Source organism: Mus caroli, chromosome 1 (assembly GCF_900094665.2).
Source record: "Mus caroli chromosome 1, CAROLI_EIJ_v1.1, whole genome shotgun sequence".
Classification (NCBI taxonomy): Eukaryota; Metazoa; Chordata; class Mammalia; order Rodentia; family Muridae; genus Mus; species Mus caroli.
In genome coordinates this window covers 2,153,605-2,174,192 of record NC_034570.1, presented here as the reverse complement: position 1 = coordinate 2,174,192, position 20,588 = coordinate 2,153,605, and the positions used below count along the sequence as shown (strand labels likewise).

Sequence of the window (20,588 nt, the reverse complement as noted above, 5' to 3'; positions counted from 1 at the left end):
TGTCTTTTTTGATGACTTTGGTTTGGAAGTCGATTTTATTAGATATTAGGATGGCTACTCCAGCTTGTTTCTTCTTACCATTTGCTTGGAAAATTGTTTTCCAGCCTTTCATTCTGAGGTAGTGTCTATCTTTTNCTCTGAGATGAGTTTCCTGTAAGCAGCAAAATGTTAGGTCCTGTTTGTGTAGCCAGTCTGTTATTCTATGTCTTTTTATTGGGGTGTTGATTCCATTGATATTAAGAGATATTAAGGAAAAGTAATTGTTGCTTCCTTTAATTTTTTTTGTTAGTTTTGGCATTCTGTTCTTGTGGCTGTCTTCTTTTAGGTTTGTTGAGGGATTACCTTCTTGCTTTTTCTAGGACGTGGTTTCCGTCCCTTATTGTTTTTTTCTGTTATTATCCTTTGAAGGGCTGGATTCGTGGAAAGACAATGTGTGAATTTGGTTTTGTCGTGGAATACTTTGGTTTCTCCTTCTATGATAATTGAGAGTTTGGCTCGGTATAGTAGCCTGGACTGGAATTTGTGTTCTCTTAGTTTCCGTATAACATCCGTCCAGGATCTTCTGGCTTTCATAGTCTCTGGTGAAAAATCTGGTGTAATTCTGATAGGCTTGCCTTTATATGTTAATTGACCTTTTTCCCTTACTGCTTTTAGTATTCCATCTTTATTTAGTGCATTTGTTGTTCTGATTATTATGTGTCAGGAGGAATTTCTTTTCTCTTCCAGTCTATTTGGAGTTCTGTAGGCTTCTTGTATATTCATGGGCATCTCTTTCTTTAGATTTGGGAAGTTTTCTTCTATAATTTTCTTGAAGATATTTTCTGGTCCTTTGAGTTGAAAATCTTCATTCTCATCTACTCCTATTGTCCGTAGGTTTGGCCTTCTCATTGTGTCCTGGATTTCCTGGATGTTTTGTGTTGGATCTTTTTGGATTTTGTATTTTCTTTGATTGTCGTGCCGAAGTTCTCTATGGAGTCTTCTGCACCTGAGATTCTCTCTTCCATCTCTTGTATTCTGTTGCTGATGCTCGCATCTATGGTTCCAGATTTCTTTCCTAGGGTTTCTATCTCCAGTGTTGCCTCATTTTGGGTTTTCTTTATTGTGTCTACTTCCCTTTTTAGGTCTTGGATTGTTTTATTCAATTTCATCACCTGTTTGTTCTGGTTTTCCTGCAATTCTTTAAGGGATTTTTGTGCTTTCTCTTTAATGTCTTCTACCTGTTTAGGAGTGTTCTCCAGTAATTCTTTAATGGATTTTTGTGCTTCCTCTTCAATGTCTTCTACCTGTTTCACAGTGTTCTAATGTATTTCTTTAAGTGTGTTATTAAAGTCCTTCTTGATGTCCTCTACCATCATCATGAGATATACTTTTAGTTCCGGGTCTAGCTTTTCCGTTGTGTAGGGGTGTCCTGGACTGGGCGAAGTGGGAGTGCTGGGTTCTGATGATGGTGAGTGGTATTGGTTTCTGTTAGTAAGGTTATTACGTTTACCTTTTGCCCTCTGGTAATCTCTGGAGTTAGTTGTTATAGTTGTCTCTATTTAGAGATTGTTCTTCTGGTGATTCTGTTACCCTCTGTCAGCAGACCTGGAAGACAGGCTGTCTCCTCTGAGTTTCAGTGGTCAGAGCATTCTCTGCAGGCAAGCTCTCATCTTACAGGGAAGGTGCACAGATATCTGGTGTTTGGACCTCCTCCTGGCTGAAGATGAAGGCCCAAAACAGGACCTTTCCAGAAGCTGTGTTGCTTTGGCGGGTCACAGAAGCTGTCAGCTTGTGTGGTCCACACTCTCACCTGTGCAGACTATGTTCGGTGGAGTCAGGGAACCAAGATGGCTACTGCCAATCTAGAGGCAAAAGCCTCCCAGGCCTGGTGGACACCTGTCCTCTGCCCAGGAAGGTGGCCGGATGTCTGGGGCCCGAAAAGGGTGCTGCCTCAGTAGCTCTGTGGCTCCCGCCTGTCCCAGAAGCTGTCAGCTTCTGTGGTGCACACTCTCACCTGTGCAGACTAAGTTCAGGAGTCCCGGAACCAAGATAGCTTCCGCCAATCCTGAGGCAAAGGGCTCCCAGGCCTGGTGGACACCTTTCCTCTGGCCTGGAGGTTGGCCGGATATCTGGGGCCCAAAAAGGGGGCTGCCTCAGAGGCTCTGAGGCTCCTGCCTGTCCCAGAAGCTGTCAGCTTCTTTGGTGCACACACTTACCTGTGCAGACTAACTTCCTAAGTTCAGCTGAGTCCCGGATCCAAGATGGCTCTCGCAGATCCTGAGGCCAAGGGCTCCCGGGCTGGGCAGACACCTCTCCTTGAGCCTGAAAAGGGCACTGCCTCAGAGGCTCTGTGACTCCCGCCTGTCCCAGAAGCTGTCAGCTTCTGTGGTGCACACTCTCACCTGTGTAGACTAAGTTCTGCGGATTCCTGGAACCGAGACCACTGCTCCTGAGGCAAAGAGCTCCCGGGTCGGGAGGACACCTGTCCTCTGGTCGGGAGGGTGGCCGGATGTCTGGAGCCTGAAAAGGGCACTGCCTCAGAGGCTCTGTGGCTCCCGCCTATCCCAGAAGCTGTCAGCTTCTGTGGTTTACACTCTCACCTGTGCAGACTAAGTTCAGTGGAGTCACGGAACCAAGATGGCTTCCACTGATCCTGAGGCAAAGGGCTCCCGGGCCAGGCAGAGACCTGTGCTCTGGCCGGGAGATCTTGTGGCTGGTGTTGTGAGTAGCTGGCGGGTGTCAGCTGACTCTGCGCCCTAGCTACCCCGGTGCTGGTCAGACTTGTGCCCCTACTCAGGCCTCCTTTTCTGCTTCCCTAACTAATGCAGTCTCAGGTCCCATGCGATTGGATTGGAGCAGATGCTGTGTTCTACTCACCAGAAGTCTTAGCTGGCAGGTGTCAGCCGAGTCTGCACCCTATCTACCCCCGTTTTTTGTTTTTTTATGTGAAGTTTCCTTATAAGAATTTGAGCCTGGCATGGCATCAAAAGGCTGAAATTCCAGTACTTGGGTTGAGACACAAAAAAATACAAACTGAACAGAAGTCTAAACTGCATAGAGATATCTTCTCTTTTAAAGAGCAATACAACAGAATAAAAACAATGGGAAGATAATAAAATAAAAACAAAAAATTAACAAATATTTGTCTGTAGCAATCCAGGGTCAAGCACCATTAATTACCAGCTGGACTTCATTTTTCATTATTTTTCTAATCTCCTATAATCTGCTCTATTTCTCTCTCTCTCTCTCTCTCTCTCTCTCTCTCTCTCTCTCTCTCTCTCTCTCTCTCTCTCTCTCTCTCTCTCTCTCTCTCACACACACACACACACCATATGCATCATGGCTTAGAAATTAGCATTATAAAAGTAAATGCACAAAATCCTGTTCATTCTTTCTCTTCTCTAGTTGACACAGTCATTTTCCTTGGATACATGGGTTAAAATTTTTGATATTTTCACAATATGCAGTAGAGTTTAACAGATAGATGGCAGGTGATAAAAACTAGCACCTGCTGTTGGAGTGGAAAATTGTGATAAACATAGAAGAATGCTAGAGTAATCTTTATGGTAACAACTAGATATAAGCTGTCAATACAAACTTACACTCAGCTTAACAAAAATACAGGTGACTATAAATGAATTGGTGTATATATACTGATTACTATTCACATGGATAGTCAGTCCTTTGCTTTGTCAACTGAGAAGTCCTAGAAGTGATGGCACTTTGGAAGCAATAAGCATGCTTAGCACCTAGATCTGAGTTTCTGTTTATATGTTTCAATATGGTTATATGAAGTTCTATGTAAAAGTGGCTAGTTTTATAACCAGTGAAGAAAACATACAACATGAGCCTCTAGGATCTTATAGCATCAAAAGTAAGTGAATATTTAAATATACCACAAATGTACATATACAAGCACAAGGATGAGTTAATTTTTTTTCTGTGATTTTTGATGTAGGGTCTTTCTTAAGAGAAATGGTGATTAAACTCTCGACTTTACCTGATGGTGCTCCAGAGAAATGACGCAGACCTTTCATGATATTTCTTTGTCCTGGAGAATGGTCTACTGATTAATTATCCATGCTATGACTAGCTGTCCTCTCACAGAAAGTTGTTAGCAGTGATAGACTCTCATATAACTTCTGTCTTTACTCTTGTCTAATTTATAACTGCCAAAACGATTACTCTCTAAGATAATCTTGACCAGGATAAAAGAAAAGATGCATCAATTCCAGCCCATTTGTGTGTACCAATGCACTACAGTGAGGCAAGCTATCAATAATAGGGAGCCCAGGAGCAGGCCAGGTAGAAACTCTCTGTATCTTGACCTGGAAATCTGACACTGCTCTATAATGTACTTAGTAATAAGATCTGGGTCAGTCCTTCATCCAAAGCTCTGCAATGACTTCTACATGAGATTAGTCTTCCTTCTGATGTTCTCAGAGACATGCTTGCTAAAAGATGCCCATCCCCATAGCCCCCACGATTCCACAGTGCCCTGAATTCCTCCATAGTTGTGCCAACGCCTCAGTGTCCTCGGCACATACTAACTCATTGCTTGCCACAATCTCATCTTAGCCTGTGAGACAGGCAAGCTTTCATCAGTGGAATCAAGTGTGGACAGAGGTTAAGTAATGGGCCCAATTCTTCAGGTCTGGGGCCTAATGGTCTGAAACCCCCATTTCCCTCACATGCCTCCCTGCCAAGTATGCAGATGTTCTAACACTTTCTTCTGTTGTCAGCATAGACTTTATAAAAACCAGGTATGCCATTCCACTTTGGTTTTTAAAAAGTTGCCTAAGCAAGGGATCACCTTTTCAAACATTACAGTAATCAAATAGCATATGTCCCACTCCCCCTTCCCCACACTAGATACCCAGATGAATCCATCTGTGTTGAGACAGAAAAGAGTCTTTGTGAATTCATTGCCAAGACAACTGCCTGCCTGCACATCTTTCTCAGTGCCCTCAGGGCCAACGGCCAACTTCCTCAGTCTACCAAGAAGTGGACTTTACAGGCGTTACAGATGCTGTTTACATTGTAGGTTCTGGGCTATTCTCCCTCAGCATAATTTCCAATTACTTTCTGGGAAAAAAAACTCTACAGTGAAATGAAACAAATTCTTTGAGGTAATTTTTCATGATGGGATGTTCCAGGTTTCATTGTCATAGAAGTGCCAGTGACATCGAGACCCCCCCACACACACACACACTTATACTACTAGAAAATGAAACACCATTCCCTTTACACATGGCCAGTATGACTAATGAAAATCCAAAGCCTCAATTTTCTTTCTCAGGAAATATCCTGAGTCATAAAAGTAAGTTGTAAAAGTCTTAATTGGCTTCACAACTTAATCATTTCAACCCTTCATGGCATGATTTTTTCTTATTTTCTTCTTAATAGAAACAATTTCCCTACCTGGGCCTTTAGATTTTTTTTGATCCCACTCAAAATGTCAGTGAAATTCATCTCTTACATGCCATTTATTACAGTCGAGTAGTTATTAAAAAGAAATTTTAAACTCGAAATTCTCTCCATTACCATGTTTATGTCAGCAAACAATTTGGAGTTTGTTTGAAGAGTGAACCATCTTTTAAATGGTTCCCAAATTAGCCCAAATGGCATCAGTCTGTCCTCAGTACTTGGATATTCCACATTCCCTAATAGTCTGAAATAAGATTTATATGGTTTGTTTATAAAGAGAACAGAGTACATGTGCAAATACCACCATAGAATTATATAAAATGGGTTTTAAAGGTTAAATAATTCACCATCTGTTTCAGCAAACACAGCTGGTAGTATGAGAGAATATCTCACAAAGTAAGGAGTAATGGATTATATGGCTGGTGCACCTCTTAACAAATAAAGATCTGAAATTACTGTTTATAACCAACCCCAGCTTACCAGAATGTGAAGCCTTTAAATATCTGGATTCCTAAACATACAAATACAGACACACACACGCACACACACACACACACACACACACACACACACCATCATCATCTTCATTATCATCGAAGCTACAGAAATAAAACCAGAATTTGTATGTTATTTAGTTAATTACATATTTTATTAACAAAAACAATGTTCCCAGTAGGACACACTTGATTGTCCTACAGGATACCCAATTAGCTCATAAATTTCATTCCTTAATATGCCTATGAGAGTATTTCCAGAAGAGATTAATATGTGAGTTGGTTAACTGGAGAAAGAAGAACTGCCCTCATCAAAGGTGGTGAGTGTCATCCATTCATAAATAGGTGTGTTAGTCAGGGTTTTCTAGAGTAACATAATTTATAGAATGAATCTATATATGAAAGGAAAGGGAACTAATTAGAATGGCTTACATGCTCTGGTCCAGCTAGTCCAACAACAGCTATCTACCAACTAAATCCAAAAATCTAGTAGTTATCCAGTCCACAGCTGGATGTCTTAGCTTGTCTTCAGTATATATCAGAATTCCAAAGAATAGATTTGCTACTCAGTGCAAGAGCGAGCAGGCAAAGACAGACAGAATTTCAGTCCTCCATATCTTTTATATACACTGCCACAAGAAAGTGTAGCCTCAGTTAAAGCTGGATAGTCTTTTTTTTTTTTTTTGGTTTTTCGAGACAGGGTTTCTCTGTGTAGCCCCGGCTGTCCTGGAACTCACTTTGTAGACCAGGCTGGCCTCGAACTCAGAAATCCACCTGCCTCTGCCTCCCGAGTGCTGGGATTAAAAAGCTGGATAGTCTTAACTCAAAAGATCTGAATTAAAAGTGGATCTTCCCACTTTAAATGTTTTAATTAAGATATTTTTTTCACAAAGCATACCCAGCCATTTGGCTTTTACTTAATTCCAGATGAAGTCAAGTTGACTACTAAGAATAGCCATTACAAGTCTACCCCTTGTCAAGTTGACACACATTCATATCTCTTCATGCCATGATTACATTACACCTAGGCATAATTATAGCTAACATGATATAACTGTTCCTCATACAATGCAAATGTATTATAAATTTGAAAATAGGTGGCAATGTCTCTTGAAGGGTGTTCCATTGGTATCTCAAAATTTAAAGATCACAACTACTGATATTCTCTCTTTTTTAATAGTTTCTTTATTTACATTTCAAATGTTATCCCCTTTCCTAGTTTTCCCTCTGAAAATCCACTATCCCTTTTCCCTTCCCCTGCTGAACAACCCAACCACACCCACTTCCGGGCCCTGGCATTCCCCTATACTAGGACATATAACCTTCACAGGGCCAAAGGTCTCTCCTTCCATTGATGACCAACTAGGCCATCCTCTGTTACATATGCAGCTTGAGCCACAAGTCCCTCTGTGTGTACTCTATGGTTGATTGTTTAGTCCCAGAGACCTCTGGGGGTACTGGTTAGTACATATTGTTGTTCCTGCAATGGGGCTGCAAACCCCTTCAGCTCCTTGGGTCCTTTCTCTAGATCCTTAATTGGAGACCCTGTGCTCTGTCCAATGGATGGCTGGGAGCATCCACTTCTGTATTAGTCAGGCACTGGCAGAGCCTCTCAGGAGACCACTATATCAGGTTCCTGTCAGCAAGCTCTTGTTGGCATCCACAGTAGTGTCTGGTCTGGTGGTTGTTTATTGGTTGGATCCCTAAGTGGGGGCAGTCTCTGGATGGTCATTCTTTCAGTCTCTGCTTCACACATTGTCTCTATAACTCCTTCCATGGGTATTTTGTTCACCCCTCTAAGAAGATTCAAAGTATCCACTCTTGGGTCTTCCTTCTTCTTGAGTTTCATGTGTTTTGCAAATTGTATCTTGGGTATTCCAAGCTCCTGGGATAAAATCCACTTATCAATGAGTGCATATCACCTGTGTTCTTGTGATTGAGTTATATCACTCAGTATGATATACTCCAGATCCATCCATTTGTCTAAGAATTTCATAAATTCATTGCTTTTAATAGCTGACTAGTACTCCATTGTGTAAATGTACCACATTTTCTGTATCCATTCCTCTGTTGAGGGACATCTGTGTTTTTTCCAGCTTCTGGCTATTATAAATAAGGCTGCTATGAACATACTGAAGCATGTGTCTTTGTTACATGTTGGAGCAACTTCTGGGTATACACCCAGGATTGGAATTCTCGGATTCTCTGATAGTACTATGTCCAATTTTCTAAGGAACTGCCAAAATGATTTCCAGAATGGTTGTGCCAGCTTGCAATCCTAGCAGTAATGGAGGAGTGTTCTGCTTTCTCTACATTTTGGCCAGCATGTGCTATCACCTGAGTTTTTGATCATAGCCATTCTGACTGATGTGAGGTGGAATCTCAGGGTAGTTTTGATTTGTGTTTCTTTGATGACTAAGGATGTTTAACATTTTTGGTACTTCTTAGCAATTCAGTATTCCTCAGTTGAGAATTATTTGTTTAGCTCTGTACCCCATTTTTAATTGGTTTATTTGATTTTCTGGAGTCTAACCTCTTGAGTTCATTGTATGTATTGGATACTAACACTCTGTCAGATTTAGAATTGGTAAAAATCTTTTCCCTATCTGTAGGTTACCTTTTTGTCTTATTGACAGTATCCTTTGTCTTACATAATCTTTGCAATTTTATGAGGTCCCACTTGTTAATTCTTGATCTTACAGTATAAGCCATTAATGTTCTGTTCAGGAATTTATCCCTTGTGTGCCTATGTTCAAAGCTCTTCCCCACTTTCTCCTCTATAAGTTTCAGTGTCTCTGGTTTTATGTGGAGTTCATTCATCCACTTAGACTTGAGCTTTGTACAAGGACATAAGAATGGATCAGTTCACATTCTTCTACACACTAACCTCCAGTTGAGCCAGCACCATTTGTTGAAAATGTTTTTTCCACTAGCAAGTTTTGGCTCCTTTGTCAAAGATTAAGTGACCATAGGTGTGTGGGTTCATTTCTGGGTCTTCAATTCTATTCCGTTGATCTACTTATCTATCACTGTACCAGTACAATGCAGTTTTTATCACAATCGTTCTGTAATACAGCTTGAGGTCAGGAATGGTGATTTCACCAGAAGCTCTTTTCTTCTTGAGAATATTTTTTGATATCCTAGGTTTTTTGTTATTCCAGATGAATTTGCAAATTCCCCTTTCTAACCTGGTGAAGAATTGAGTTGGAATATTGATGGAGATTGCATTGGATCTATAAATTACTTTCAGCAAGACAACCATTTTTACTTTATTAATCCTGCCAATCAATAAGCATGGAAGATTTTTCCATCTTGAGATATCTTCACTGATTTCTTTCTTCAGAGAATTGAAGATCTTATCATACAGACCTTTCACTTGCTTTGTTAAGGTCACATGAAGGTATTCTGTATATTTTGTGACTATTGTAAAGGGTTTGGATCCCTAAGTTCTTTCTCAGCCTGTCTATCCTTTGAGTAGAGGAAGGCCAGTGATTTAAGTTAATTTTATATTCAGCAACTTTGCTGAAGTTGATTATCAGGTTTACAAGTTCTCTGGTGGAATTCTGGGGGTCACATATATACTATCATATCATCTGCAAATAGTGATATTTTTACTACTTCCTTTCCAATTTGTATCCCTTTGATCTCCTTTTGTTGTCTATTTGCTGTGGCTAGGACTTCGAGTACTACATTGACTAGGAAGGGAAAGAGTTGGCAGCCTTGTCTAGTCTCTGATTTTAATGGGATTGCTTCAAGTTTCTCTTCATTTTAGTTTACTGGTTTGCTGTATATTGCTTTTACTGTTTAGGTTTGGGCCTTAAATTACTGATTTTTCCAAGACTTTTATCATGAATGGGTGTTGGATTTAGTCAAATGCTTTCTCAGCATCTAGTGAGATGTTCATGTGGGTTTTTTTTTTCCCCCTCTGAGTTTGTTTATATAGTGAATTATGTTGATGAATTTCCATATACTGAAGCATCCCTGCATCCCTTGGATCAAGACTACTTGTTCAGGATGGATGATCATTTTGATGTGTTCTTGAATTTGGTTTGCAAGAATTTTATTGAATATTTTTGCATCAATATTCATAAGGAAAATTGCTCTGAAGTTCTCTTTATTTGTTGGGTCTTAGTATGGTTTAGGTATCAGAGTAATTGTGGCTTCATAGAATGAATCGGTAGAGTACCTTCTGTTTCTATTTTGTGGGATAGTTTGAGTAGTATTGGTATTGGGTCTTCTTTCAAGGTCTGTTAGAACTCTGCAGTAAATCCATCTAGTCCTGGGCTTTTTTTTGGTTAGGAGACTATTCATGACTGTTTCTATTTCTTTAAAGGATATGGGACTGTTTAGATCGTTTATCTGATCCTGATTTAACTTTAGTACTTGGTATCTTTCTAGAAAATTTTCCATTTCATCCAGATTTTCCAGTTTTGTTGAGTATAGGGTTTTGTAGTAGATCTGATGATTTTTTTTTTTTTTGGATTACCTCTGATTCTGTTGTTATGTCTCCCTTTTCATTTCTGATTTTGTTAATTAGGATACTGTCCCTGTGCTCCTTAGTTAGTCTGGCTAAGGGTTTATCTATTTTATTGATTTTCTCATAGAACCAGCTTCTGGTTTGGTTGAGTCTTTGTATAATTCTTTTTGTTTCCACTTAGTTGATATCATCCCTGAGTTTGATTATTTCCTGCCATCTACTTCTCTTGGGTGAATCCGCTTCCTTTAATTCTACAGCTTTTAGGAGTGCTGCCAAGCTTTTGGTGTATGCTTTCTCCAGTTTCTTTTTGGAGGCACTCAGAGCTATGAGTTTTCCTCGTAGGACTGCTTTAATTGTGTCCCGTAAGTTTGGGTATGTTGTGGCTTCATTTCCATTAAACTCTAAAAAGTCTTTAATTTCTTTATTTCTTCCTTGACCAAGTTATCATTGAATAGAGTGTTAATCAGCTTCCATGTGTATGTTAGTTTTCTATTATTTATATTGTTATTGAAAACCAGCCTAACCATGACCTAATAGGATGCATGGGATAATTTCAATCTTGTTGTATCATTTGAGGCCTGTTTTGTGGCCAATTATATGGTCAGTTGTGCAGAAGGTAACATGAGGTGCTGAGAAGAAGGCATACTCTTTTATTTAGGATAAAATGTTATATAGATAACTGCCAAAATTATTTCCATTTTTTTCATAACCTCTGTTAGTTTCACTATGTCTCTATTTAGTTTGTTTCCATGATCTGTCCATTGAGGAGAGTGGGGTGTTGAAGTCTCCCACTATTTTTGTGTGCAGTGTAATGTGTGCTTTGAGCTTTAGTAAAGTTTCTTTTATTAAGCGGATGCACTTGCTGTGGATCATAGATGTTCAAAATTGAGAGTTCATCTTGGTAGATTTTCTCTTTGATGAGTTTAAATTGTCCCTTCTTGTCTTTTTCATAACTTTAGGTTGAAAGGCAATTTTATTTGATATTAGAATGGCTACCCCAGCTTTTTTCTTGGAACAATTTTCTTGGAAAATTATTTTCCAGCTCTTTACTCTGAGGTACTGTCTGTCTTTGTCCCGGAGGTGGGTTTTCTGTATGCAGCAAAATGTTGGGTCCTGTATACATAGCCAGTCTGTTAATCTATGTATTTTGGGGAAATTGAGTCCATTGATATTAAAAGATATTAAGGAAAAGTAATTGTTTCTTCCTGTTATTTTTGTTATTAGAATTTGGATTCTGTTCTTGTGGCTACCTTCTTTTCGGTTTGTTTAAAGATTACTTTCTTGATTTTTCTAGGCCATAGTCTCCCTGCTTGTGTTGGGGTTTTCCCTTTATTATCCTTTGAAGGGCTGGATTTGTGGAGAGATATTGTGTAAATTTAGTTTTGTCGTGGAATACTTTGGTTTCTCCATCTATGGTAATTGAGAGTTTTGCTGGGTATAGTAGCCTGGGCTGGCATTTGTGTTCTCTTAGGGTCTGTATGACATCAGTCCAGGATCATCTGGCTATCATAGTCACTGGTGAGAAGTCTGGTATAATTCTAATTGGTCTGCCTTTATATGTTACTTAACCTTTTTCCCTTGCTGCTTTTAATATTCTATCCTTATTTAGTGCATTTGATGCTCTGATTATTATGTGTCGGGAGGAATTTCTTTTCTGGTCCCATCTATTTGGAGTCCTGTAGACTTCTTGTATGTGAATGGGTATCTCTTTCTTTAGGTTAGAGAAGTTTTCTTCAATAATTTTGTTGAAGATGTTTGCTGGTCCTTTGAGTTGAAAATCTTCATTCTCATCTATACATATTATCCTTAGGTTTGGTCTTCCCATTGCATTCTGGATTTCCAGGATGTTTCGAGTTAGGGTCCTTTTGCATTTTGCATTTTGCATTTTCTTTGATTGTTGTGTCCATGTTCCCTATGGAATCTTCTGCACCTGAGATTCTTTCTTCCATCTCTGTTCTTTCCTAGGTTTTCTATCTCCAGAGTTGTCTCCCTTTGTGATTTCTTTATTGTTTCTGCTTCCATTTTTAGATCCTGGATGATTTTGTTCAATTCCTTCACCTGTTTGGTTGTGTTTTCCTGTAATTCTTTATAAAATTTTTGTTTCCTCTTTAAGGACTTCTACCTGTTCACCTGTGTTCTCCTGTGATTCTTTAAGGGATTTTTGTGTTTTGTCTTTAAGGAAATCTGTTTATTTACCTGTTTATCTGTGTTCTCCTGCATTTCTCTAAGGGAATTATTTATGTCCTTAAAATCCTTTACCAGCATCATGAGATATGATTTTAAATATGAATCTCTTTTTTTTTTTCGGAGTGTTGGGGTATCCAGGACTCAGTGTGGTGGGAGTACTGGGTTCTATTGATGCCAAGTAGTCTTGGTTTCTGTTGGTAAGATTCTTGCATTTGCCTTTCGCCATCTGGTAATCTCTGGTGTTAGATATTCTTGCTGTCTCTGGCTGAAGCTTGTTCCTCCTGTGAGTCTGTAAGCCTGTGTCACCACTCCTGGGACACAGCTCTCTCCCGGGAAGACCAGCACACAAGGGCTTCAGAAATGCCCCACCCACCTCCTGGGTGCAGATGTAGGCCTGTAGGACCCTGTTCCAGCTGCTCTGCCATTTCTGCAGCCTGTGTGCTCTTGAGTAGATCTGTCTTAGAGAGTCACCAGAGAGAAAATGTCAATCTCACCTGAATCCCAGGGTCAGGCACTTCCTAGAGGCAAGCTCTTCTCTGGCAGGGAAGGTGCACTGAGGGCTGAGGATCAACTCCACCTCCTGGCTGCAGATGTAGGCCTGTAGGACCCTGCCCCAGATGCTCTGCTGCTTCTGCACCCTGTGAGCTCCTGAGTGGACCTGCCTTAGAAAGTCACTGGAGAGAAAATTTCGATCTCACCTGAGTCCCAGGGTCATACATTTCCTCCTGATATTCTCTTAATTGATGTTATAGTACAAGATAAACAAGTTCAAGACAGAAAATTTAAATATCTCTACAAATACAATATTAACAAAATATTATAGAAACAGTCATGTCAATTATAATTCTTGGCCTTACATGTTATTTATAACTACCATCTTCAACTTGTATTCAATTCATCTTCAATTTTTATTTCCTCCCCACTCAGCAAACACCTCAGCAGGTCTTGGCTGTTTTCCTGGAGAAGTGACCATACCTTCATCCTGGGAGATTCTGTGCCATTTGTTATCCAACCTGGATTAGGTGACTGTATTTTCCCATTTATTTAAATCACAAGACATGGTAGCACCAAGAGACATCCTAAAGGACCTCTTCCACTCCAGACATAAACTTTCTTACATCCATACTGAAGCAACAATCCATTTTTCCCTTGGCAATATGGACAATCATCCTTTCTAACATTGTTATGCCTCCTAAACTTGTTGGCTTAAGGAATCCAGAAGCCCAAAATAGTTAGGGGGACATCAGAGCTTCCAGTTTAACAGCGTGTTACTTGTGGCTTCTGGCAGAAATGTTTCCCTGTTCTAGAACAAAACTTACAGGCCAGCAAAACTTAATGTCACAGGAACAAGATGCAAAAATTTCCTAGTGGGTCACTAGGGATGATAGTGAGTGAAGTTATTCCCCTTTCCACCCCTTGATTCCTGGACCCATGACTCCTGGCTATGGGACAGAGTGTACCATATATTGGATGCTAATTCAAAGCATATACCATCTGTAGAACCCTGTTCCAGCCCTTCGGGTTTCTGTCACCTAACTGACACTGTGACTGTGTCTTCAAAGGACCATTCCTTCTTTTTATTAGGCCAGCTGCTCCAATATGGTGGAGAACATGGTAATACCAGTGGATTCCATGATCATAAGTCCATAAGTTAAGTGAGTTCCTTGGTGAGAAGCAATACTGTATGGAAGACCATGATGGTGGATAAGGCATTCTGTGAGTCCAAGGATGCTGCTTTTCACAGAAGCATTATATGCATGAAAGGCAAATCTATAAACAGAATAATCTACTCTATTAAGGAAAAGTGTTGTCCTTTCAATTGAAGAAGTGGTCCAAAAGAGTCAACCAGGTCAATGGCTGGATATCATAGAAAATAGTAGGCTCACTATTGGGTGCAGTGAGGGTCCCTACTATTGGCAAATCTGGCACAGTGCAGCAGTTGTAGCCAGTTCTGATTTGATAAGTAGAAACCCATGCTGTCAAGTCAATGGATAATCTATATTTCTATATTTCCACCACCATGGCCACTTTGTTCATGGGCAATATCATGAACAAATATCATGAACACCAATATTTTTGTGGTACTTTTGTGGAACAGTCAGACTGCTAAAATCACTTTTAAGTTATAACACAGGGCTGGAGAATTAATATATTCTTGAGGCAAAACTGAAAAGATATACTGCTAGCCTTACCAACTAAAAGCAATTTTTTCTTGTGATCCTCATAGGCAGGTTTCAAGAAAAAGACTTTTACTAGATCAATAGCTGTATATCATGTATGAGAAGATGTGTTAATTTGTTCACATAAGGACACCACATCTAGTTATAGCAGCTGAAATCATAGACACTACTTGAGTTTTCAATAGCCAACTTTCATTTTTCACATTCTCCACAATCCACCTGTCTTGTGCACTAGCCAGAAAGAAGAGTCAAAAGGAGATGTTGTGGGAATTACCAGCCCTGAATATTTAAAATCCTTGATGATGGCATTAATTTGGGCAATTCCTCCAGGGATGCAATATTGGTGTTGATTCACAATTTCCCCTATCATGAGCAATGCTAACGACTTCCATTTAACCTTTCCAGACATAATTCATTACTCCACAGGTCAAGGATCCAATGTGAAAATGTTGTTAGTGTCTAAGCATATCTATCCCAATTACACATTCTTGAACTGGGGAAATAAGCACAGAATGAATTCAGGAACACACTGGACTTATTGTGAGTTGAGCTTCAGTTCCGTTGAACTCTATTAATCACCTCACCTCCATAAGATGCTACTTTAACTGGAGGAATACAGTGTTTCTTGGGGTCTTCCAAAATTGGTGTCAATTCAGAACCAGTCTCCAGTAGACTCCAGAAAGCTTGAGTAATTCATTGCCCCCAGTGTACATTTACCCTTTTAAAGGGTCATAGATCCCTTTGGAGAAAGGCTAACACTAAAATTTGTAAGCACTTATCAAGGTCCTTCTTCAGGGTTACCTGGTCATCCCTTCATTCAAAGGTGTACTGGGTCTGCAAACTGCCTGTAGTCTGGAAATTGGTTTGTGGACTGATTGTTCCCTTTTGCCTCAATGGAATGTAGCCTTTCTTTCATTGTCCAAAAATTTTTCTGCTTATACAGATCAAACAAAAATGCAATAGGTTTCTTATCTATTTCAGGGCTGGAAACACTGTGATTGATTAGCCAGTATGAAAAGTCCATATGAATCATGTCATCATAAAATTCACTTTACTGCCAGCATGGGAGGATATCAGACTTTCCTATTGTTACATAAGATCCATACAGTAATTTTACTTTTATTTTATTGCTTAAGGCTTTTTATACTTTCATTGGTAATTTAGGGTTGAATTCAAGGTATCTAGAACAAGACCAGGAAAGTTCTAACTCACATTTCATTAATTATAACCCTATTTTCACTCTAGCAGAAGATTTGTATGAATATTAATGCTAATTCCATCTATTTGTAAAGCACTCTAAAGTTCACAAAGCACTCAGACATTAGGTGAAATACCCAGAACAAGCATTATTATCCTTGTTTTAGAAATAAGAAAAATGAGGTTTGCAGAGGTTAAACTTTCCAAAGATCCCATAGCTAATTAGTAGTAGAGATAATGTTCTAATCAAGATCTGTTTCTTGTTAAGCCACATATTTTTAATTACTAATTCTTCTTTTAACTAAAATGTTTTCAGTTTTATTTTGAGATTACATAATGTTTGGATTGTGTGTAAAATACTTACCTCATCCTTTTACATTCTTGGGGATTTGGGATCAGAGAAGGGGAAGCCCCACTTTCAGTACCACCCCAGCCTGGGACATCAAGTCACAGAAAGACTAAGCACACTTTCTCCCATGGAGGCCAAATAAGGCAGACCAGCTAGAGGAAGGGGATCCAATAGCAGACAACAGAATCAGAGACAGTCCCCATTCCAATAGGTAGGAGACCCACATGAAAAACAAGCTGTACATCTGCTATAAGTATGTATGGTTCCTAGGTCCAGCCAATGCATGCTCTTTCATTGGTGTCCAATCTCTGTGAGTACCCATGGGCCTAGATTTGTTGACTTTGTAGGTCTTCTTGATCCATCTGGCTCCCTTAATCCCATCCACAACTCTTCCTCAAGACTCTCCAAGCTCCACCTGATGTTTGTCTATGGATCTTTGCATCTGTTTCAATTAGCTTCTGGATGAAGCCTCTCAGGACACAGTTATGTTAAGTTTCTGTCTGTAATCATAGCACAGTATCACTAATAATGTTAGGAGTTGGCATTCTCAATGGGAAGGGTCTTAAGTTGGGCCAGTCGTTGACTGAATGACTCAACCTCTGTTCCATCATTATCTCTGCATATCTTGTATGCTGGACAAATTTGGGGTTGAAGATTTTATGGGTGGCTTGATAACCCCTCCCTCCACTAGAAGTTTCACTTGGATATAGGAGGTGGCCACTTCAGTCTCTATATCCCAGCTGCTAGCAATCTCAGCTAGGATCACACCCATAGACTCTCTGGAGCCTTGCCATCCTGAGTATCTAGCTAGTCCCAGAGATGTGCCCCACTGATTTCTGTTCTACCAACCCTCTTCCACATCACTTCTCCCCACACATGATCCCCAACCCCTTACCCTCCTCACCCCCTATACCAACCAGTTGCCCCCTCCATCCATCTTCAAAGTCTATTTTTATTTCCCCTTCTCAGTGAAATTGAAGCATCCTCCCTTGGGCTCTCCTTACCAGTTAGATTTTTTGCATCTGTGGATTGTAGCATGGTTATCCTGTACTTTACTACTAGTGTCTGCTTATAACTGAGTACATGCATGTCTTTCTGGGTGCAGGATGATAATTTTTAGTTCCATTCATTTGCTTCCAAATTTCATGATGTCTTTCATTTTAATAGTTAAATAGTATTCCATTATGATGATGTATCACATTTTCCTTATCCATTCTTCAGTTGAGGGACATCTATATTGTTTCCAGTTTCTGGCTATTACAAATAAAGCTGCTATGAACATAGTTGAGCAAGCGTCCCTGTGGTATGGTGGAGTATCATTTGAATATATGCCCATAGGTGGTATAGCTGGGTCCTAGGATAGAAAGATTTCCAATTTTCTGAAAAATCCCACTTTGGAAATTGATTTCCAAAGTAGTTTTATTGCAGTAAATCTCCAACCCAAATATGCCCGGCAATGAAAGCACAACTCAGTTAATATGAATACATGCTGTGCACCTAGATTGGGCCAATCTACCGTTACACTACCATCTTCTCCATCTATAAGATCCCTTAGAACTTGCAGTTTCTCCAGTCCATGTGCTTCTGCTCAGCTTTTCTTCTTCCTCCTCCTCTGCGTCCTCTCCCTCTTCCATTTTCTCCTTCTCTCTCTCCACCTTCTGCTCTACCTTCCTTTTATCTGCCCAATCATCAGCTCTCCTTTATTTTGCGAAGGTGGGAAACAGGTTTACAGGAAATCACCTGAGTGCTGACTCATTCCTTATTCGCAACCACTCACAGGAGAATTTAGCCCCAGGGCTATCCACAACAGTTGTACAAGTTTTCACTTCCACCAGCAATGGAGGAGTGTTCTGCTTTCTCTACACCCTGGTCAACATGCACTGTCACTTGAGGGTTTGGTCTTATCCATTCTGAAAATTTAAGATGGAATCTCAGAGTAGTTTTGACTTGCATTTTCCTGAGGACTAAGGATGTTGAATATTTCCTTAAGTGCTTCTTGGCTATTAGAGATTCCTCTGTTGAGAATTCTCTGTTTATCTCTGTAGCACATTTTTTTAATTGGGTTGCTTGCTTTGTCTAATTTCTTGAGTTCTTTATATATTTTGGATATTATCCCTCTGTCAGATGTAAGGTTGATGAAGATCTTTTCCCATATTGCAGGCTACCATTTTGTCCTATTGATGGTGTACTTAGCCTTTCAGTTTCATGAGGACCTATTTATTAATTGTTGATCTTAGTGCCTGAGCTATTGGTATTCTTGTCAGGAATTTGCACCCTGTGGCCATGGGTTCAAGGCAGTTCCCCACATTTTCCTCTATTAGATTTAGTGTGTTCATTTGTATTTTGAGGTTTTTAATCCACCTGGAGTTAAGTTTTGTGCAAGATAATAGATATGAACATATTTGTATTCTTCTACATGCAGACATCCAGTTAAACCAACACCATTTGTTGAAGATGCTTTCATTTTTCCACTGTAGAGTTTTGGCTTCTTTATCAAAACTCAACTGTTCATAGATGTGTGGGGTTTATTTCTGGGTTTTCAATTCTATTCCATTGATCAACCTGTCTTGATGTCAATACCATGCAGGTTTTATTACTATTGCTCTGTTGTACAGCTTAAAATCAGAAATGGTGACACCTCCAGAATTTCTTTTATCATACAGAATTTTTTAGCTATCCTTGGATTTTGTTTTTTTCATATGAAGTTGAGAATTCCTATTTCAATGTCACTAAAGAAGTATGTGGGAATTTAAATGTGAATTGCATTGAATCTGTAGATTGCTTTGGGTATGATGGCTGTTTTTACTATGCTAATCCTACTGATCCATAAGTATGGGAGATCTTTCCATCTTCTGATATCTTCTTTAATTTCTTTCTTCAGAAACCTGAAGTTGTTGTCATAAAAGTTTTCACTTGCTGGGTTAGAATTTTGCCAATATACTTTACATTATTTATGGCTATTGTATAGGATGTTGTTTCTCTAATTTCCTCTTTAGCCCATTTATCATTTCTAGCCTTGCAAAAGCTTTTCAGTTTCAGGAGGTCCCATTTATTATTGATCTTACTGCCTATGCTATTGATGTTCTGGTCAGAAGTTTGTCTCCTGTGCCAATGGGTTCAAGGTAGTTCCCCACATTCTCTTCTATTAGATTTAGTGTGTCCATTTATATGTTGAGGTATTTGATTCACTTGAACTTGGGTTTTGTGCAGTGTGACTTTTTGAGTTAATTTTATATCCAGCCACATGACTGAAAGTGTTTATCAGCTGAAACAGTTCTCTAGTAGAATTTCTGGGGTCACTCATGTATATTATCATATCATCTACTAATAGTGAGACTTTGACTTCCTCCTTTCCAATATGTATCCCCTTGACCTCCTTTAGTTGGCTTATTGTTCTAGGTAGAATTTCAAGTACTAATTTGAATAGATACAGAGATAATTGTCATCCTTTTCTTGTACCTGAATTTAGTGGAATTGCTTTAGGTTTCTCTACATTTAATTTGATGTTGGCTATTGGCTTGCTATATATTGCTTTTGGTATGTTTAGGTAGCCACCTTGTAACCTTGATCTCTCCAAGACTTGTAACAAGAATGTGTTTTGGGTTTTGTCAAAAAGCTTTTTCAGCATGATTATATGTTTTCTTTTCTTTCCATTTGTTTATATTGTGAAGTTCGGTGATAAATTTTTATATATTAAACCACCCCTGCATCCCTGGGATGAAGCCTACTTGATCATGGTTGAAGATGTTTTTGATATGTTCTTAGATTCAGTTTGTGAGTATATCATTTAGTATTTTTTCATCAATGTTCATAAAGGAAATTGGTCTGAAATTTTCGTTCTTTTTTGAGTCTTTGTGTGGTTTTGGTATGAGGGTGACTACAGCCTCATAGAATGAGTTTGGCATTGTTCCTTCTGTTTCTTTCAAACTCTAGTGGAATTCTATGCTAAAACCATCTAGCCCTGGGCACCTCTTACTTCTTTTCTTCCTCTTTTCTTCCTCTCTTCTCTCTTCTCTCTTCTCTCTCTCTCTCTCTCTCTCTCTCTCTCTCTCTCTCTCTCTCTCTCTCTCTCTTCCCTTTCCTATTTCTTTTGGAGATTTTTAATGACACTTCTATTTCCTTAGGTGTTATAGGACCACTGAAACTGTTTACCTGCCAGGTGGTAGTGGCACACGCCTTTAATCCCAGCACTTGGGAGGCAGAAGCAGGTGGATTTCTGAGTTCAAGGCCAGCCTGGTCTACAAAGTGAGTTCCAGGACAGCCAGGGCTACACAGAGAAACCCTGTCTCGAAAAAAAA

General features: G+C 39.5%; 1 pseudogene; it reads left to right on the top strand.

Moving 5' to 3' along the window:
• Window positions 1-20,588, top strand: part of LOC110310610 — a 192,651-nt pseudogene that overhangs the window by 75,245 nt on the left and 96,818 nt on the right.